Source organism: Cherax quadricarinatus, chromosome 1 (assembly GCF_038502225.1).
Source record: "Cherax quadricarinatus isolate ZL_2023a chromosome 1, ASM3850222v1, whole genome shotgun sequence".
Lineage (NCBI taxonomy): Eukaryota > Metazoa > Arthropoda > Malacostraca > Decapoda > Parastacidae > Cherax > Cherax quadricarinatus.
In genome coordinates, this window is record NC_091292.1 from 7,245,665 (window position 1) to 7,268,164 (window position 22,500).

The following is a 22,500-nucleotide window of genomic DNA, read 5'->3' on the forward strand; positions in this document are numbered from 1 at the left end:
CACTCACAAACACACACACACACACACACACACACACACACACACACACACACACACACACACACACACACACACACACACACACACACACACACACACACACACACACACACACACACAAACACATCTAGAGAAGAACAGGAAAGCACGTACACACGACCACAAGGAAGACCGCAACAGAGAGCAAAACAGTCGTACGTGATTATTAATGTTTCAGAAGAGTGAAGTACTCATAACATCTCTTATTATAGAGAACATTTAGGACACGAGTTGGGATTTCTGGTTACACTGAGAGAGATAGTCTCTAGGCATTACTGAAAGACAGCTTTTCTCGCCACACTGAGATATCGTCTCCAGGCAATACTCAGAGATAGGATTCCTCGCCTCACTGAGATAGTCTCCTGGTAATACTGAGAGATAGGCTTATTCGTCATTTTTATAGTCTTTGGATTATACTGAGAGATAGGCTTCCTCGTCATACTGATAGTCTCCAGATAATACTGAGATATAGATTTCCTTATCACACTGATAGTCTCCATAGATATACACCACCATGGTGACGCCGGCAGCCACAAGAATGCAAGCCCTTCTCTCCAATTTCAACCCTCTACTTGGCTTTCCTCAAAACTTGTAGCGGCCAGCGGCAGGAGGCGGAGGTAGGGGAGAGCAGTGAATATAACCTCAAAATTCAGGGGAAGTCCTCAGAGTGAAAGCCAGTGGAGGACAATCTCCCCTCACAACCACGGGGTCTTCCCCTCACCATCACGAGGTCATCAACTACAACGGTGGACCACAATAAACAATTCCCCTGCCTCTCCAGGATTTATAGAGGGCAGCTGACCCCAATGAAAGAACCGCGAGCTATTGCCAAGCAACAGGACCAAGAACTGGAAGCTATTGTCAAGCAACAGGACCAAGAACTGGAAACTATTATCAAGCAACAGGACCAAGAACTGGAAGCTATTGTCAAGCAACAGGACCAAGAACTGGAAGCTATTGTCAAGCAACAGGACCAAGAACTGGAAACTATTGTCAAGCAAAGAAAACAAGAACTGAAAGTTATTGTACAGCAACAATAACAAGAACGGCAGGTTATCGCCCAGTAACAAGAACTGCAGGTTATCGCCCAGTAACAAGAACGGCAGGTTATCGCCCAGTAACAAGAACTGCAGGTTATCGCCCAGTAACAAGAACGGCAGGTTATCGCCCAGTAACAAGAACTGCAGGTTATCGCCCAGTAACAAGAACGGCAGGTTATCGCCCAGTAACAAGAATGGCAAGTTATCGCTCAGTAACAAGAACTGCAGGTTATCGCCCAGTAACAAGAACTGCAGGTTATCGCCCAGTAACAAGAACGGCAGGTTATCGCCCAGTAACAAGAATGGCAAGTTATCGCTCAGTAACAAGAACTGCAGGTTATCGCCCAGTAACAAGAACTGCAGGTTATCGCCCAGTAACAAGAATGGCAAGTTATCGCTCAGTAACAAGAACTGCAGGTTATCGCCCAGTAACAAGAATGGCAGGTTATCGCTCAGTAACAAGAACTGCAGGTTATCGCCCAGTAACAAGAATGGCAGGTTATCGCTCAGTAACAAGAACTGCAGGTTATCGCTCAGTAACAAGAATGGCAGGTTATCGCCCAGTAACAAGAATGGCAGGTTATCGCCCAGTAACAAGAATGGCAGGTTATCGCCCAGTAACAAGAACTGCAGGTTATCGCCCAGTAACAAGAATTGCAGGTTATCGCCCAGTAACAAGAATGGCAGGTTATCGCCCAGTAACAAGAACTGCAGGTTATCGCCCAGTAACAAGAATTGCAGGTTATCGCCCAGTAACAAGAATGGCAGGTTATCGCCCAGTAACAAGAACTGCAGGTTATCGTCCAGTAACAAGAATGGCAGGTTATCGCCCAGTAACAAGAACTGCAGGTTATCGCCCAGTAACAAGAATGGCAGGTTATCGCCCAGTAACAAGAACTGCAGGTTATCGCCCAGTAACAAGAACTGCAGGTTATCGCCCAGTAACAAGAATGGCAGGTTATCGCCCAGTAACAAGAACTGCAGGTTATCGCCCAGTAACAAGAATGGCAGGTTATCGCCCAGTAACAAGAACTGCAGGTTATCGCCCAGTAACAAGAATGGCAGGTTATCGCCCAGTAACAAGAACTGCAGGTTATCGCCCAGTAACAAGAATGGCAGGTTATCGCCCAGTAACAAGAATGGCAGGTTATCGCCCAGTAGCAAGAACTGCAGGTTATCGCCCAGTAACAAGAATGGCAGGTTATCGCCCAGTAGCAAGAACTGCAGGTTATCGCCCAGTAACAAGAATGGCAGGTTATCGCCCAGTAGCAAGAACTGCAGGTTATCGCCCAGTAACAAGAACTGCAGGTTATCGCCCAGTAACAAGAACGGCAGGTTATCGCCCAGTAACAAGAACGGCAGGTTATCGCCCAGTAACAAGAACGGCAGGTTATCGCCCAGTAACAAGAACTGCAGGTTATCGCCCAGTAACAAGAACTGCAGGTTATCGCCCAGTAACAAGAACGGCAGGTTATCGCCCAGTAGCAAGAACTGCAGGTTATCGCCCAGTAACAAGAACGGCAGGTTATCGCCCAGTAACAAGAACTGCAGGTTATCGCCCAGTAACAAGAACGGCAGGTTATCGCCCAGTAACAAGAATGGCAGGTTATCGCCCAGTAACAAGAATGGCAGGTTATCGCCCAGTAACAAGAATGGCAGGTTATCGCCCAGTAACAAGAATGGCAGGTTATCGCCCAGTAACAAGAATGGCAGGTTATCGCCCAGTAACAAGAACTGCAGGTTATCGCCCAGTAACAAGAACGGCAGGTTATCGCCCAGTAACAAGAACTGCAGGTTATCGCCCAGTAACAAGAACGGCAGGTTATCGCCCAGTAACAAGAACAGCAGGTTATCGCCCAGTAACAAGAACTGCAGGTTATCGCCCAGTAACAAGAACGGCAAGTTATCGCCCAATAACAAGAACGGCAGGTTATCGCCCAGTAACAAGAACGGCAGGTTATCGCCCAGTAACAAGAACGGCAGGTTATCGCCCAGTAACAAGAACGGCAGGTTATCGCCCAGTAACAAGAACGGCAGGTTATCGCCCAGTAACAAGAACGGCAGGTTATCGCCCAGTAACAAGAACGGCAGGTTATCGCCCAGTAACAAGAACTACAGGTTATCGCCCAGTAACAAGAACGGCAGGTTATCGCCCAGTAACAAGAACGGCAGGTTATCGCCCAGTAACAAGAACGGCAGGTTATCGCCCAGTAACAAGAACTACAGGTTATCGCCCAGTAACAAGAACGGCAGGTTATCGCCCAGTAACAAGAACGGCAGGTTATCGCCCAGTAACAAGAACTACAGGTTATCGCCCAGTAACAAGAATGGCAGGTTATCGCCCAGTAACAAGAACGGCAGGTTATCGCCCAGTAACAAGAACTACAGGTTATCGCCCAGTAACAAGAATGGCAGGTTATCGCCCAGTAACAAGAACGGCAGGTTATCGCCCAGTAACAAGAACTGCAGGTTATCGCCCAGTAACAAGAACGGCAGGTTATCGCCCAGTAACAAGAACGGCAGGTTATCGTCAAGGTATGGTAAAGATATCCAAAGTTAGGATATCACTAAGCTTTAACTGAAGATATCCAAAGAACGTCTGAAGATATCCTAGGTTTGGATATCCACCTCGTATAACATTGATGCTCATAACTTATGTGGCCCTTTGAAAAAAAAACAAAACTGGATCATAAATTTAAATACGAGTGAAAGTAAATAGGCTTCCCTGAATTTCCCATTTATTTTCGCTCATTTCCCCCCCCCCCGTAAGACTTCCATTAACCAACTTTTATATATTTTTTGGTTATATACTTTCGTTAATGTGTTCAGTTTCAAGTATCTTTTTTTTTTTTTCGTTCTTTCTCTTTTCAGTTCGTTTCTATTTTTTTTTCTTTTGGTTCATCCGTTTTTGTTCGTTTTCTTTTTCCTTTTCTTTTCCTTCCCTCTTCCCGGTTACCCCCTTTTTTTTATCTTCTCTTTCTTATCTTTAGCTTTCGTTTCTTTCCTCCTTTTCTTAACCCATTATTTTTCTTATTCTTCCTTTTCTGTCCTATTTTTTTTTTAATTTTCTCAACTTTTTTCTTCCGTTTCTGTCTCTTTTTTTTCGTAATTTTCCAAATTCTTTTCCATCAATTTTATCCCTTATTTCTCTAATATTCCCAACTCTTTCCCTAACTTTTCTGTCCCTTTTTTTTCCCCCAATGTCCTCTCTCTCTCTCTCTCTCTCTTTCTCTCTATCTCAGTATTCCCGCGAGGTGAGAAACATCTCTCTGTCAGTCTCGCAACCAAAGGCTCACTGATGAGACTTTTCCTGGCCTGCGCTGCGAGTCTGATGCGAAATTCCAGAGTGCAAATTGCACTTCCATCTGAAGCTAACGCATTTGCGTTTTTTTTCTGTATTATTGGCTGGGTAACGCAGGTGATATAGAGCACAGATGTTACACAAGCCTGAGAGAGCTTTGTGAACGTCAGACAGACGGGTGAGACCAAAAGGTATACCAGGTAGGGATAGCTAGAAACGGGGTCTGGAGGTGATGGAGGAAATGGATGGTGTGTTAGAAACTGAAGTCTGGAGGTGATAAGGGTAATGGATGGTGTGTTAGGAACTGAAGTCTGGAGGTGATGGAGGTAATGGATGGTGTGTTAGGAACTGAAGTCTGGAGGTGATGAGGGTAATGGATGGTGTGTTAGGAACTGAAGTCTGGAGGTGATGGAGGTAATGGATGGTGTGTTAGGAACTGGAGTCTGGAGGTGATGGAGGTAATGGATGGTGTGTTAGAAACTGAAGTCTGGAGGTGATGGAGGGTGTGTTAGGAACTGTAGTCTGGAGGTGATGGAGGTAATGGATGGTGTGTTAGAAACTGAAGTCTGGAGATGATGGAGGTAATGGATTGTGTGTTAGAAACTGAAGTCTGGAGGTGATGGAGGTAATGGATGATGTGTTAGAAACTGGAGTCTGGAGGTGATGGGGGTAATGGATGGTGTGTTAGAAACTGAAGTCTGGAGGTGATGGAGGAATGGATGGTGTGTTAGAAACTGAAGTCTGGAAGTGATGGAGGTAATGGATGGTGTGTTAGAAACTGAAGTCTGGAGGTGATGAAGGTAATGGATGGTGTGTTAGAAACTGAAGTCTGGAGGTGATGGAGGTAATGGATGGTGTGTTAGAAACTGGAGTCTGGAGGTGATGGAGATAATGGATGGTGTGTTAGGAACTGGAGTCTGGAGGTGATGGAGATAATGGATGGTGTGTTAGGAACTGGAGTCTGGAGGTGATGGAGATAATGGATGGTGTGTTAGGAACTGGAGTCTGGAGGTGATGGAGGTAATGGATTGTGTGTTAGAAACTGAAGTCTGGAGGTGATGGAGGTAATGGATGGTGTGTTAGAAACTGAAGTCTGGAGGTGATGGAGGTAATGGATGGTGTGTTAGAAACTGGAGTCTGGAGGTGATGGAGGTAATGGATGGTGTGATAGGAAATGGAGTCTGGAGGTGATGGTGGTAATGGATGGTGTGTTAGGAACTGGAGCCTGGAGGTGATGGTGGTAATGGATGGTGTGTTAGAAACTGGAGTCTGGAGGTGATGGGGGTAATGGATGGTGTGTTAGAAACTGAAGTCTGGAGGTGATGGAGGTAATGGATGGTGTGTTAGAAACTGAAGTCTGGAGGTGATGGAGGTAATGGATGGTGTGTTAGAAACTGAAGTCTGGAGGTGACGAAGGTAATGGATGGTGTGTTAGAAACTGAAGTCTGGAGGTGATGGAGGTAATGGATGGTGTGTTAGAAACTGGAGTCTGGAGGTGATGGAGGTAATGGATGGTGTGATAGGAAATGGAGTCTGGAGGTGATGGAGGTAATGGATGGTGTGTTAGGAACTGGAGCCTGGAGGTGATGGTGGTAATGGATGGTGTGTTAGGAACTGGAGTCTGGAGGTGATGGTGGTAATGGATGGTGTGTTAGGAACTGGAGTCTGGAAGTGATGGGGTAATGGATGGTGTGTTAGGAACTGGAGTCTGGAGGTGATGGAGGTAATGGATGGTGTGTTAGGAACTGGAGTCTGGAAGTGATGGGGGTAATGGATGGTGTGTTAGGAACTGGAGTCTGGAGGTGATGGAGGTAATGGCTGGTGTGTTAGGAACTGGAGTCTGGAAGTGATGGGGGTAATGGATGGTGTGTTAGGAACTGGAGTCTGGAGGTGATGGGGGTAATGGATAACTGGAGTTTGTAAGTAAGAATGATTAAGAATATGGATCTGGAACCACTTTTACAGATGATGGTAGAAGACAAATTTTCTGGGCTGAAACTTGTCAACACGGATCACAAACTGCAGTTTGAACGAGACACTTATAGAAGAAACTGACCAGAACGAAGTGTTATTCTATGAAGGTGGTGGGACGTGGAGCTGAGACCTGGGTAAACGGCCTCGAGATGAGCCGTAATGAACCAATGTTAATAAAAAAAAGAATGGACCTAGACTCGAGCCATGGCACGCAGAAGACTTGATTCATGCCAGGATTACGGATCGAATCCCCGTCTCCTCCGTTTACTCGTAGATAGATATAATTCCCAGGTGGATGCGAAGCATAGATTCTGGATGTGGTGAATTGGTAAGGGGATTCGTCGAAGTAAATATGACGTTACAAAAGTATTTTGAAAATTGGGAGGAAAACGCTGGGATTTTACATTTGGAAAAAAAATGACCGAATATTTCAAATATTCCGTTGAGGCATAACAAATATCAATAGAAATTGTGATTTTTGCAGCGAAAGGTGAAAATGGCGTTGAAAATGTCAAAAGACTTGGGTGGTGATTGCCAGGTAAATATCAGCCGAGAAACTGACAGAGTGACTGAGAGGATTTCAGTAAATGTTGAAGTATTGGTGATGTTTTGATGTGATGTTTGATGTGTTGATGTGATGTTTGATGTGTTGATGTGATGTTTGATGTGTTGATGTGATGTTTGATGTGATGTTTGATGTGTTGATGTGATGTTTGATGTGTTGATGTGATGTTTGATGTGATGTTTGATGTGTTGATGTGATGTTTGATGTGTTGATGTAATGTTTGATGTGTTGATGTGATGTTTGATGTGTTAATGTGATGTTTGATGTGATGTTTGATGTGTTGATGTGATGTTTGATGTGTTGATGTGATGCTTGATGTGTTGATGTGATGTTTGATGTGTTGATGTGATGTTTGATGTGTTGCTGTGATGTTTGATGTGTTAATGTGATGTTTGATGTGTTGATGTGATATTTGATGTGTTGATGTGATATTTGATTTGTTGATGTGATGTTTGATGTGTTGATGTGATGTTTGATGTGTTGATGTGATGTTTGATGTGTTGATGTGATGTTTGATGTGTTGATGTGATGTTTGATGTGTTGATATGATGTTTGATGTGTTGATGTGATGTTTGACGTGTTGATGTAATGCTTGATGTGTTGATGTGATATTTGATTTGATGTTTAAGCGTTGATGTGATGTTTGAAGTGCTCATGTGATATTAACAGCGTTTAGGTGAAGTCAGAAAAGATAAAGGTATGCTGGGAATATAACAGTAATGTTAGGTGTTAGAAATGTTAAGCTTAGTTAGATATGTTAAACCATTTAAATAATATATAAATAACTTACGTGCATCACTAAGCCCGTGTGGGTTACTAAGCCCAAGGTATGCTGTAGGCTCGATCCTCTGTCCCTGCTTGGCGAGACTTACTGGCTACAACTTTCTGTGCACTTATCTTTCAATGAAGGGCCAGAAAAAAGTGTTGCTGGAAGCTTTGAAAGTGTTACCGGAATATCGTAAGTGTCGCGGGAGTGTTAATTAAGATGCAAATGAGTGAGGGGAAAATGATTGCAATTGATGAAATTAGATTTAGATTTAGATACATTTTAATTAACGCTATCTACAGACTGGTATAAATAGCATGGAGTATCTTCTATGTCATGTTCGTGTCTCCCTCTGGTCCTCTTCTCTAAGGATGCTAGTTGGAACTCTGTAAATACCTTCTTGCACTGATTAGTGATTAGTGAGTTTAGTTGTGGTGCTACGTACTCGAGGGTGTTCCTAAGTAATTCGTAAGGTAAAGGTTTCTGAAACACACACACACACACACACACACACACACACACACACACACACACACACACACACACACACACACACACACACACACACACACACACACAAACACACACACACACACACACACACACGCACACACACACACACATGGTGACAGCAGTAAGACAAGAGAGAGAGGGGTGGGTGGATTGCATTTTCTTGGACTGCAAGAAGGCGTTTGACACAGTTCCACACAAGAGATTGGTGCAAAAACTGGAGGACCAAGCAGGGATAACAGGGAAGGCACTACAATGGATCAGGGAATACTTGTCAGGAAGACAGCAGCGAGTCATGGTACGTGGCGAGGTGTCAGAGTGGGCACCTGTGACCAGCGGGGTCCCGCAGGGGTCAGTCCTAGGACCAGTGCTGTTTCTGGTATTTGTGAACGACATGACGGAAGGAATAGACTCTGAGGTGTCCCTGTTTGCAGATGACGTGAAGTTGATGAGAAGAATTCACTCGATCGAAGACCAGGCAGAACTACAAAGGGATCTGGACAGGCTGCAGACCTGGTCCAGCAATTGGCTCCTGGAGTTCAATCCCACCAAGTGCAAAGTCATGAAGATTGGGGAAGGGCAAAGAAGGCCGCAGACGGAGTACAGTCTAGGGGGTCAGAAACTACAAACCTCACTCAAGGAAAAAGATCTTGGGGTGAGTATAACACCAGGCACATCTCCTGAAGCGCACATCAACCAAATAACTGCTGCAGCATATGGGCGCCTAGCAAACCTCAGAACAGCATTCCGACATCTTAATAAGGAATCATTCAGGACCCTGTACACCGTGTACATTAGGCCCATATTGGAGTATGCGGCACCAGTTTGGAACCCACACCTAGCCAAGCACGTGAAGAAACTAGAGAAAGTGCAAAGGTTTGCAACAAGACTAGTCCCAGAGCTAAGAGGTATGTCCTACGAGGAGAGGTTAAGGGAAATCAACCTGACGACACTGGAGGACAGGAGAGATAGGGGGGACATGATAACGACATACAAAATACTGAGATGAATTGACAAGGTGGAAAAAGACAGGATGTTCCAGAGATTGGACACAGTAACAAGGGGACACAGTTGGAAGCTGAAGACACAGATGAATCACAGGGATGTTAGGAAGTATTTCTTCAGCCACAGAGTAGTCAGTAAGTGGAATAGTTTGGGAAGCGATGTAGTGGAGGCAGGATCCATACATAGCTTTAAGCAGAGGTATGATAAAGCTCACGGCTCAGGGAGAGTGACCTAGTAGCGATCAGTGAAGAGGCGGGGCCAGGAGCTCGGACTCGACCCCCGCAACCTCAACTAGGTGAGTACAACTAGGTGAGTACAGGCTGCAGACCTGGTCCAGCAATTGGCTCCTGGAGTTCAATCCCACCAAGTGCAAAGTCATGAAGATTGGGGAAGGGCAAAGAAGACCGCAGACGGAGTACAGTCTAGGGGGCCAGAGACTACAAACCTCACTCAAGGAAAAAGATCTTGGGGTGAGTATAACACCAGTCACATCTCCTGAAGCGCACATCAATCAAATAACTGCTGCAGCATATGGGCGCCTAGCAAACCTCAGAACAGCATTCCGACATCTTAATAAGGAATCATTCAGGACCCTGTACACCGTGTACGTTAGGCCCATATTGGAGTATGCGGCACCAGTTTGGAACCCACACCTAGCCAAGCACGTAAACAAACTAGAGAAAGTGCAAAGGTTTGCAACAAGACTAGTCCCAGAGCTAAGAGGTATATCCTACGAGGAGAGGTTAAGGGAAATCAACCTGACGACACTGGAGGACAGGAGAGATAGGGGGACATGATAACGACATACAAAATACTGAGAGGAATTGACAAGGTAGACAAAGACAGGATGTTCCAGAGATTGGACACAGTAACAAGGGGACACAGTTGGAAGTTGAAGACACAGATGAATCACAGGGATGTTAGGAAGTATTTCTTCAGCCACAGAGTAGTCAGTAAGTGGAATAGTTTGGGAAGTGATGTAGTGGAGGCAGGATCCATACATAACTTTAAGCAGAGGTATGATAAAGCTCACGGTTCAGGGAGAGTGACCTAGTAGCGATCAGTGAAGAGGCGGGGCCAGGAGCTCGGACTCGACCCCCGCAACCTCAACTAGGTGAGTACTAGGTGAGTACACACACACACACACACACACACACACACACACACACACACACACACACACACACACACACACACACACACACACACACACACACACACACACACACACACACACACACACACACACACACACACACACACACACACACACACACACACACACACACACACACACACACACACACACACACACACACACACACACACACAAGAAATAACCGTGAAGTATGTGAGGAACTCAACAAGCGATTCAAAGAAGTGTTCACAGAGGAGACAGAAGGGACTCCAGAAAGACGGAGAGGTGGGGCACACCACCAAGTGCTGGACACAGTGCACACAACCGAAGAAGAAGTGAAGAGGCTTCTGAGTGAGCTAGATACCTCAAAGGCAATGGGGCCTGATAACATCTCTCCATGGGTCCTGAGAAAGGGAGCAGAGATGCTATGTGTACCCCTAACAACAATATTCAATACATCTATCGAAACAGGGAGATTGCCTGAGGCATGGAAGACAGCAAATGTAGTCCCAATCTTTAAAAAAGGAGACAGACATGAAGCACTAAACTACAGACCAGTGTCACTGACATGTATAGTATGCAAAATCATGGAGAAGATTATCAGAAGAAGAGTGGTGGAACACCTAGAAAGGAATGATCTCATCAACAGCAGCAAACATGGTTTCAGGGACGGGAAATCCTGTGTCACAAACCTACTGGAGTTCTATGGCATGGTGACAGCAGAAAGACAAGAGAGAGAGGTATGGGTGGTTTGCATTTTCTTGGACTTCAAGAAGGCGTTTGACACAGTTCCACACAAGAGATTAGTGCAAAAACTGGAGGACCAAGCAGGTATAACAGAGAAGGCACTACAATGGATCAGGGAATACTTGTCAGGAAGACAGCAGCGAGTAATGGTAAGTGGCGAGGTGTCAGAGTGGGCACCTGTGACCAGCGGGGTCCCACAGGGGTCAGTCCTAGGACCAGTGCTGTTTCTGGTATTTGTGAACGACATGGCGGAAGGAATAGACTCCGAAGTGTCCTTGTTTGCAGATGACGTGAAGTTGATGAGAAGAATTCATTCGATCGAAGACCAGGCAGAACTACAAAGGGATCTGGACAGGCTGCAGACCTGGTCCAGCAATTGGCTGCTGGAGTTCAACCCCACCAAGTGCAAAGTCATGAAGATTTGGGGAAAGGCAAAGAAGACCGCAGACGAAATACAGTCTAGGGGGCTAGAGACTACAAACCTCACTTAAGGAAAAAGATCTTGGGGTGAGTATAACAACAGGCACATCTCCCGAAGCACACATCAATCAAATAACTGCTGCAGCATATGGGCGCCTAGCAAACCTCAGAACAGCATTCCGACATCATAATAAGGAATCGTTCAGGCCGCTGTACACCGTGTACGTTAGGCCCATGTTGGAGTGTGCGGCACCAGTTTGGAACCTACACCTAGCCAAGCACGTAAAGAAACTAGAGAAAGTGCAAAGGTTTGCAACAAGACTAGTCCCAGAGCTATGAGGTATGCCCTACGAGGAGAGATTAAGGGGAATCAACCTGTCGATACTGGAGGACAGGAGAGATAGGGTGGATATGATAACGACATACAAAATACTGAGCGGAACTGACAAGGTGGACAAAGGAAGAATGTTCCAGAGATGGGACACAGCAACAAGGGGACACAGTTGGAAGTTAAAGACACAGATGAATCGCAGGGATGTTAGGAAGTATTTCTTCAACCACAGAGTAGTCAGGAAGTGGAATAGTTTGGGAAGCGATGTAGTGGAGGCAGGATCCATACATAGCTTTAAGGAGAGGTATGATGAAGCTCACGGTTCAGGGAGAGTAACCTAGTAGCGACCAGTGAAGAGGCGGGGCCAGGAGCTTGTTCTCGACCCCTGCAACCTAAACTAGGTGAGTACACACACAGACAGACAGACAGACACATACACACACACACACACACACACACACACACACACACAGAGAGAGGGTTGGGTAGATTGCGTTTTCCTAGACTGCAGGAAGGCCTTTGACACAGTTCCCCACAAGAGATTAGTGCAGAAGCTGGAGGATCAGGCACACATAAAAGGAAGGGCACTGCAATGGATAAGGGAATACCTGACAGGGAGGCAGCAACGAGTCATGGTACGTGAAGAGGTATCACAGTGGGCGCCTGTTACGAGCGGGGTCCCACAGGGGTCAGTTCTAGGACCAGTGCTATTTTTGATATATGTGAACGACATGATGGAAGGAATAGACTCTGAAGTGTCCCTGTTCGCAGATGACGTGAAGTTGATGAGAAGAATTAAATCGGACGAGGATGAGGCAGGACTGCAAAGAGACCTGGAGAGGCTGGACATGTGGTCCAGTAACTGGCTCCTCGAATTCAATCCAGCCAAATGCAAAGTCATGAAGATTGGGGAGGGGCAAAGAAGACCGCAGACAGAATATAGGCTAGGTGGACAAAGACTACAGACCTCACTCAGGGAGAAAGACCTTGGGGTGACCATAACACCGAGTACATCACCGGAGGCACACATCAACCAAATAACCGCTGCAGCATACGGGCGCCTGGCAAACCTGAGAATAGCGTTCCGATACCTCAATAAGGAATCGTTCAAGACACTGTACACTGTGTATGTTAGGCCCATACTGGAGTATGCAGCACCAGTCTGGAACCCACACCTGGTCAAGCACGTCAAGAAGTTAGAGAAAGTACAAAGGTTTGCAACAAGGCTAGTCCCAGAGCTCAAGGGAATGTCGTACGAGGAAAGGTTAAGGGAAATCGGACTGACGACACTGGAGGACAGAAGGGTCAGGGGAGACATGATAACGACATACAAGATACTGCGGGGAATAGATAAGGTGGACAGAGATAGGATGTTCCAGAGAGGGGACACAGGGACAAGGGGTCACAACTGGAAGCTGAAGACTCAGACGAGTCACAGGGACGTTAGGAAGTATTTCTTCAGTCATAGAGTTGTCAGCAAGTGGAATAGCCTAGCAAGTGAAGTAGTGGAGGCAGGAACCATACATAGTTTTAAGAAGAGGTATGACAAAGCTCAGGAAGCAGAGAGAGAGAGGATCCAGTAGCGATCAGTGAAGAGGCGGGGCCAGGAGCTGAGTCTCGACCCCTGCAACCACAATTAGGTGAGTACAATTAGGTGAGTACACACACACACACACACACACACACACACACACACACACACACACACACACACACACTCACACACACACACACACACACACACACACACACACACACACACACACACACACACACACACACACACACACACAATGCCTTTCAGAATCTTAAGATTTTTCTCCACTTGTAATAAAATATTTCTTCATCTTCTCACGCCCCTGGGGAGTGATGGAGTGATGGAGGGGAGTGGAGGTTGGAGTATTCTCTCCATCTTCCTCCCTTCTTCCTTCTCTCCCTCCTTCCCTCCTTCCCCTCTCTCTCTTTCCCTTCCTCCCACTTGCCCACTACTGTATGTTACAATGAAGCCTCATCCTGAATACCTATCTTAACGTGCCTTCCTGCCTTCCTGCCTTCCTGTCTGCCTCCCTGCCTGCCTTCCTGCCTTCCTGCCTTCCTGCCTTCCTGCCTTCCTGCCTGCCTGCCTGCCTGCCTGCCTGCCTGCCTTCCTGCCTTCCTGCCTTCCTGCCTTCCTGCCTTCCTGCCTGCCTGCCTTCCTGCCTTCCTGCCTGCCTGCTTGCCTGCCTTCCTGCCTTTCTGCCTTCCTGCTTTCCTGCCTGCCTGCCTCCCTGTCTTCTTGTCTGCCTGCCTCCTTGTCTTCCTGTCTTCCTGCCTGGCTGTCTCCCTGTCTTCCTACCTTCCTGCCTGCCTACATCCCTGTCTTCCTGCCTTCCCGCCTGCCTGCCTTCCTGGTTTCCTGCCTTCCTGCCTCCCTGTCTTCCTGCCTTCCTGCCTCCCTGCCTTCCTGCCTTCCTGCCTGCCTGCCTTCCTGCCTTTCTGCCTGCCTGCCTGCCTGCCTGCCTGCCTGCCTTCGTGCCTTCCTGCCTTCCTGCCTTCCTACTTGCCTGCCTCCCTGTCTTCCTGCCTGCCTGCTTGCCTGCCTTCCTGCCTTTCTGCCTTCCTGCCTTCCTTCCTGCCTGCCTGCCTGCCTGCCTTCCTGCCTTCCTGCCTGCCTGCCTGCCTGCCTGCCTGCCTTCCTGCCTTCCTTCCTGCCTGCCTGCCTCCCTGTCTTCCTGCCTTCCTGCCTTCCTGCCTTCCTGCCTTCCTGCCTTCCTGCCTTCCTGCCTTCCTGCCTTCCTGCCTTCCTGCCTTCCTGCCTTCCTGCCTGCCTGCCTTCCTGCCTTCCTGCCTTCCTGCCTTCCTGCCTTCCTGCCTTCCTGCCTTCCTGCCTTCCTGCCTTCCTGCCTTCCTGCCTGCCTGCCTGCCTGCCTGCCTGCCTTCCTGCCTTCCTGCCTTCCTGCCTGCCTGCCTGCCTGCCTTCCTGCCTGCCTGTCTGCCTGCCTTCCTGCCTTCCTGCCTTCCTGCCTTCCTGCCTTCCTGCCTGCCTGCCTTCCTGCCTTCCTGCCTGCATGCCTCCCTGTCTTCCTGTCTGCCTGCCTCCCTGTCTTCCTGCCTTCCTGCCTGGCTGCCTCCCTGTCTTCCTGCTTTCCTGCGTGCCTGCCTCCCTGTCTTCCTGCCTTCCTGCGTGCCTGCCTTCCTGGTTTCCTGCCTTCCTGCTTGCTTTCCTCCCTGTCTTTCTGCCTTCCTGCCTCCCTGCCTTCCTGCCTTTCTTCCTTCCTGCCTGCCTGCCTCCATGTCTTCCTGTCTTCCTGTCTCCCTGCCTTCCTGCCTTCCTGCCTGCCTGCCTGCCTGCCTGCCTCCCTGTCTTCCTGACTTCCTGCCTGCCTGCCTCCCTGTCTTCCTGCCTTCCTGCCTACCTGCCTCCCTGTCTTCCTGCCTTCTTGCCTGCCTGTCTCCCTGTCTTCGTGCCTTTCTGCCTGCCTGCCTGCCTCCCTGTCTTCCTGCCTTCCTGCCTACCTGCCTCCCTGCCTTCCTGCCTTCCTGCCTTCCTGCCTCTCTGTCTCCCTGCCTTCCTGTCTGCCTGCCTCCCTGTCTTCCTGCCTTCCTGCCTTCCTGTCTTCCTGCCTTCGTGCCTGCCTGTCTCCCTGTCTTCGTGCCTTTCTGCCTGCCTCCCTGTCTTCCTGCCTTCCTTCCTTCCTGCCTTCATGCCTGCCTGCCTGCCTTCCTGCCTTCCTGCCTTCCTGCCTACCTGTCTTCCTGCCTTCCTGCCTCTCTGTCTTCCTGCCTTCCTGTCTGCCTGCCTCCCTGTCTTCCTGCCTTCCTGCCTGCCTGCCTGCCTCCCTGTCTTCCTGCCTTCCTGCCTTACTGCCTACCTGCCTTCCTCTCTTCCCGCTTTTCTGCCTGCCTCCCTGCCTGCCTTCCTGCCTTCCTGCCTGCCTTCCTTCCTTCCTTCCTTCCTACCTTCCTGCCTGCCTGCCTGCCTCCCTGTCTTCCTGCCTTCCTGCCTTCCTGCCTACCTGCCTTCCTCTCTTTATGCTTTTCTGCCTGCCTCCCTGTCTGCCTTCCTGCCTTCCTGCCTTCCTGCCTGCCTTCCTTCCTTCCTTCCTTCCTGCCTTCCTGCCTGCCTGCCTCCCTGTCTTCCTGCCTTCCCTCCTGCCTGCCTTCCTGGTTTCTTGCCTTCCTGCCTCTTTGTCTTCCTGTCTTTCTGCCTGCTTGCCTCCCTGTCTTCCTGCCTTCCTGCCTCCCTGCCTTCCTGCCTTTCTGCCTTCCTGCCTGCCTGCCTCCATGTCTTCCTGTCTTCCTGCCTCCCTGCCTTCCTGCCTTCCTGCCTGCCTGCCTGCCTGCCTCCCTGTCTTCCTGCCTTCCTGCCTGCCTGCCTCCCTGTCTTCCTGCCTTCCTGCCTGCCTGCCTCCCTGTCTTCCTGCCTTCCTGCCTACCTGCCTCCCTGCCTTCCTGCCTTCTTGCCTGCCAGTCTCCCTGTCTTCGTGCCTTTCTGCCTGCCTCCCTGTCTTCCTACCTTCATGCGTTCCTGCCTTCATGCCTGCCTGCCTGCCTGCCTGCCTGCCTTCCTGCCTTCCTGCCTTCCTGCCTTCCTGCCTTCCTGCCTTCCTGCCTCTCTGTCTTCCTGCCTTCCTGTCTGCCTGCCTCCCTGTCTTCCTGCCTTCCTGCCTTCCTGTCTTCCTGCCTTCCTGCCTGCCTGCCTCCCTGTCTTCCTGCCTTCTTGCCTGCCTGTCTCCCTGTCTTCGTGCCTTTCTGCCTGCCTCCCTGTCTTCCTGCCTTCCTGCCTTCCTGCCTTCATGCCTGCCTTCCTGCCTTCCTGCCTTCCTGCCTTCCTGCCTACCTGCCTTCCTGCCTTCCTGCCTCTCTGTCTTCCTGCCTTCCTGTCTGCCTGCCTCCCTGTCTTCCTGCCTTCCTGCCTGTCTGCCTCCCTGTCTTCCTGCCTTCCTGCCTGCCTGCCTGCCTCCCTGTCTTCCTGCCTTCCTGCCTGCCTTCCTTCCTTCCTTCCTTCCTGCCTTCCTGCCTGCCTTCCTGCCTTCCTGCCTTTTTGCCTGCCTCCCTGCCTGCCTTCCTGCATGCCTCCCTGTCTTCCTGCCTTCCTGCCTGCCTACTTGCCTATCTGCCTGCCTGCCTTCTTGCCTGCCTGGTTTCCTGTCTGCCTTCACACTTGCCTGCCTAGCTTCCTACTTACCTAATTACCCGCCTGCCTTCCTGCCTGCCTGCTTGCCTATCTGCCTGCCTGCCTTCCTGCCTGCTTGGTTTCCTGCCTGCCTTCACACTTGCTTGCCTAGCTACCTACCTACCTAATTACCTGCCTTCCTTCACACTTGCCTACCTAGCGTCCTACCTACCTAATTACCCGCCTGCCTTCACATTTATCTGATTTGCTTCCTACCTACCTAATTACCCGCCTGCCTTCACACTTGCCTGCCTGCCTACCTAATTACCCGTCTGCCTACCTGTGTGACGGTCTGCCTGCTTATCTGCGTATATATCTGTCTGCCTACCTTCCTACCTGCCTACCACCTGTATTATGACACCATTGCATAATTCCCCTAATTTTTGTCTTAAGAAATTCGCTTCACACTAGGAGAAATATATATATACATATATATATATATATATATATATATATATATATATATATATATATATATATATATATATATATATATATATATATGTATATATATATATATATATATATATATATATATATATATATATATATATATATATATATATATATATATATATATATATATATATATATATATATATATATATATGTATGCAATAGGATCACAGTAAACAGGTGATTTAAGAATATGCAAAACAACCACTGTGAAAGAATAGAGACATTCCAAGCGCTTTCGTGACTACTCACATAATCAAAGAACAATTGTTCCTTGATAATGTGAGTAGTCACGAAAGCGCTTGGAATTTCCCTATTCTTTCACAGTGGTTGTTTTGCATATTCTTAAATCACCTGTTTACTGTGATCTTATTGCATATATATATATATATATATATATATATATATATATATATATATATATATATATATATATATATATATATATATATATATATATATATATATATATATATAATAAAAATAATAATAATAATAATAATAATAATAATATAATTTTTCTCGTAGTGTGAACCGAATTTCTTAAGAAGAAAATTAGGGGAATTATGCAATGGTGTCATAATGCAGGGTAATTTTGTGAAGTAACTAGGGAATTATGCTGCGGTATCGGGGAACTTTCTCACACAATGAAGGGACTTTGTCACACTAACGGGGAAATTTCCCTTCCAACACCGTGGAAATTCTTGTCGTAGATATCTTGTGATAGGAGAGAGAGAGAGAGAGAGAGAGAGAGAGCTGTGGTCTGTGTACCAGGCTCATGGTCTGAACCAGGCTTCTGTGTGAGCCAGGTCTGTGTACCAGGCTCGTGCTCTAAACCAGGCTTTCAACTTCAGTGCTCACTTAATCTGTTATACACATTCCTGAACATACACACACCATACATTCACGCAACAATTAAACAAATACCGTAAAAAGTTTATGAGGTGGGCACCAGGAGCTGTGACTCGACCCCCTCAACCGCAAACAATAACACACAATTGAAAAGCAAAATTCCGCAACAGGAAAAAAAATCAGGCAAACCAAATTCCCACAAACAAAATTCCCACAGACAAAATTCACTTCCACAAAATTTACACGAGCACAATTCTCACACAAGTGGAGCGTCATTTCTGTGTCGTCCTCCGTGGAAGAAGTAAGAGGTTGCCTGGCACTGGTCGACCCCACAATCCAACGTTGCATCATTAAAAAAAGAGAGACAGCAAAAAGATTCTTTTAGGAAGAGAGAGAGAGAGAGAGAGAGAGAGAGAGAGAGAGAGAGAGAGAGAGACAGACAGACAGACAGAGACAGACAGAGAGAGAAAACAAGCAAGGGTAATAAACACTCCCTCGAATTACCACTATCACTATCCACTCCCCAGTCACCACCATCACCTTACCACAATCACCACCACCACCCCCACCACCACCCCCACCACCACCACCAGCCCCACCCCCACCATTCTCTGGTAATTTTCTCCTTCCACTCTCCCCCACTACTCAACGCTGCAAAATCTACGAAATGACCAGATGAATTTACGGATTCAAATATGTTACCATGCTTCATCTCACAAGATAAGAGCCATTATCATACTTACTCTTGTATCAAAGCTCAGATCAATTTAAAATAGGCAATTAACCCCCAGGATGCCACCCACAAAATTACACTAACACCTAGGTACCTACTTACTGCTTGGTAAACAAAGGCAGCAGGTGTAAGGTAAATAACCCTCAGGTACCTACTTACTGTTAGGCAAATAGGGACAACAGGTATAAGGTGATTAACACCCCGGTACCTACTTACTGCTAGGCGAACAGAGGAAGCAGGTGTAAGGTGACTAACAATCAGGCACCTACTTACTGCTAGGTGAACAGAGGAAGCAGATGTAAGGTGACTAACAATCAGGCACCTACTTACTGCTAGGTGAACAAATGAGGCAGGTGTAAAATGACTAACACCGAGGTACCTACATATTGCTAGGTAAACAGGAAAAGCAAGTATAACGAGGTTCGGCTGATGCTTCACCCTGCCTGAGAATCGAACCCAGGTTTCTTCCGTTGTGAGCCGAGCTCTCTAAAAGTCTCTCTTCTTGCTCATCAAGAAACCTAGTAGCATCAGTCTTAATGTTCAGTGTAATGTTAACATTACTGGAGACAGTAAAAGTAATCATGTGAGATAGTGACTGGATGATTGGAACCATTGCAGCTATGTGAAAGTGACTGGATGATTGGAAACAGTGCAGCTATGTGAAAGTGACTGGATGATTGGAAACAGTGGAGCTATGTGAAAGTGATTGGATGATTGGAAACAGTGCAGCTATGTGAAAGTGACTGGATGATTGGAAACAGTGCAGCTATGTGAAAGTGACTGGATGATTGGAAACAGTGCAGCTATGTGAAAGTGACTGGATGATTGGAAACAGTGCAGCTATGTGAAAGTGACTGAATGATTGGAACCATTACAGCTATGTGAAAGTGACTGGATGATTGAAAACAGTGGAGCTATGTGAAAGTGACTGGATGATTGGAAACAGTGCAGCTATGTGAAAGTGACTGGATGATTGGAAACAGTGCAACTATGTGAAAGTGACTGGATGATTGGAAACAGTGCTGCTATGTGAAAGTGACTGGATGATTTGAAACAGTGCAGTTATGTGAAAGTGAATGGATGATTGGAACCATTGCAGCTATATGAAAGTGACTGAATGATTGAAAACAGTGCAGCTATGTGAAAGTGACTGGATGATTGGAACCATTGCAGCTATGTGAAAGAGACTGGATGATTGAAAACAGTGCAGCTATGTGAAAGTGACTGGATGATTGGAACCATTGTAGCTATGTGAAAGTGACTGGATGATTGGAAACAGTGCAGCTATGTGAAAGTGACTGGATGATTGAAACCATTGCAGCTATGTGAAAGTGACTGTATGATTGGAACCATTGCAGCTATGTGAAAGTGACTGGATGATTGGAAACAGTGGAGCTATGTGAAAGTGACTGGATGATTGAAAACAGTGCAGTTATGTGAAAGTGACTGGATGATTGAAAACAGTGCAGTTATGTGAAAGTGACTGGATGATTGGAACCATTGCCGCTATGTGAAAGAGACTGGACGATTGAAAACAGTGCAGCTATGTGAAAGTGACTGGATGATTGGAACCATTACATCTAGATGAAAGTGACTGGATGATTGGAAACAGTGCAGCTATGTAAAAGTGGCTGGATGATTGGAACCATTGCAGCTATGTGAAAGTGACTGGATGATTGGAAACAGTGCAGCTATGTGAAAGTGACTGGATGATTGGAACCATTGCAGCTATGTGAAAGAGACTGGATGATTGAAAACAGTGCAGCTATGTGAAAGTGACTGGATGATTGGAACCATTGTAGCTATGTGAAAGTGACTGGATGATTGGAAACAGTACAGCTATGTGAAAGTGATTGGATGATTGGAACCATTGCAGCTATGTGAAAGTGACTGTATGATTGGAACCATTGCAGCTATGTGAAAGTGACTGGATGATTGGAAACAGTGGAGCTATGTGAAAGTGACTGGATGATTGAAAACAGTGCAGTTATGTGAAAGTGACTGGATGATTGAAAACAGTGCAGTTATGTGAAAGTGACTGGATGATTGGAGCCATTGCCGCTATGTGAAAGAGACTGGACGATTGAAAACAGTGCAGCTATGTGAAAGTGACTGGATGATTGGAACCATTACAGCTAGATGAAAGTGACTGGATGATTGGAAACAGTGCAGCTATGTAAAAGTGACTGGATGATTGGAACCATTGCAGCTATGTGAAAGTGACTGGATGATTGGAAACAGTGCAGCTATGTGAAAGTGACTGGATGATTGGAAACAGTGCAGCTGTGTGAAAGTGACTGGATGATTGGAAACAGTGGATCTATGTGAAAGTGACTGGATGATTGGAAACAGTGCAGCTATGTGAAAGTGACTGGATGATTGGAAACAGTGCAGCTATGTGAAAGTGACTGGATGATTGGAACCAGTGCAGCTATGTGAAAGTGACTGGATGATTGGAACCATTGCAGCTATGTGAAAGTGACTAGATGATTGGAACCAGTGCAGGTATGTGAAAGTGACTGGATGATTGAAAACAGTGCAGCTATGTGAAAGTGACTGGATGATTGGAACCAGTGTAGGTATGTGAAAGTGACTTGATGATTGAAAACAGTGCAGCTATGTGAAAGTGACTGGATGATTGGAACCAGTGCAGCTATGTGAAAGTGACTGGATGATTGGAAACAGTGCAGCTATGTGAAAGTGACTGGGTGATTGGAAAGAGTGCAGCTATGTGAAAGTGACTGGATAATTGGAAACAGTGCCGCTATGTGAAAGTGACTGGATGATTGGAACCATTGCATCTATGTGAAAGTGACTGGATGATTGGAAACAGTGCAGCTATGTGAAAGTGACTGGATGATTGAAAACAGTGCAGCTATGTGAAAGTGACTGGATGATTGGAACCAGTGCAGGTATGTGAAAGTGACTGGATGATTGGAACCATTGCATCTATGTGAAAGTGACTGGATGATTGGAAACAGTGCAGCTATGTGAAAGTGGATGATTGGAAACAGTGGAGTTATGTGAAAGTGACTGGATGATTGGAACCAGTGCAGCTATGTGAAAGTGACTGGATGATTGGAATTAGTAAAAAATATTCATATTAATTGAATACACAACTACTGGATGATTGGAGGGAGTGATTAGTTATGTTAAACACGCATCAAGTATCACCAGAATGATATCATACGACGGCAGATATTTTCTTTATCAGCTTAATGAACCACAAACTGTTTTATCAGATTTATTTCTGTAATTAAAATATTTTTCTTTAACATTTCTAATCAAATTATTTTAGCAGATGAAATATTGTAGTTTTGCGAGTGTAATAATACAGATGTATGGTGTTTGTTGGTGTTTGTTGGTGTTTTCTGGTATTTGTTGGTGTATGTTGGTAATGGTGTTTGCTGAGGTATGTTGGTGTTTGCTGGGGTATGTTGGTGTTGGTGTATGTTGGTGTTTGCTGGG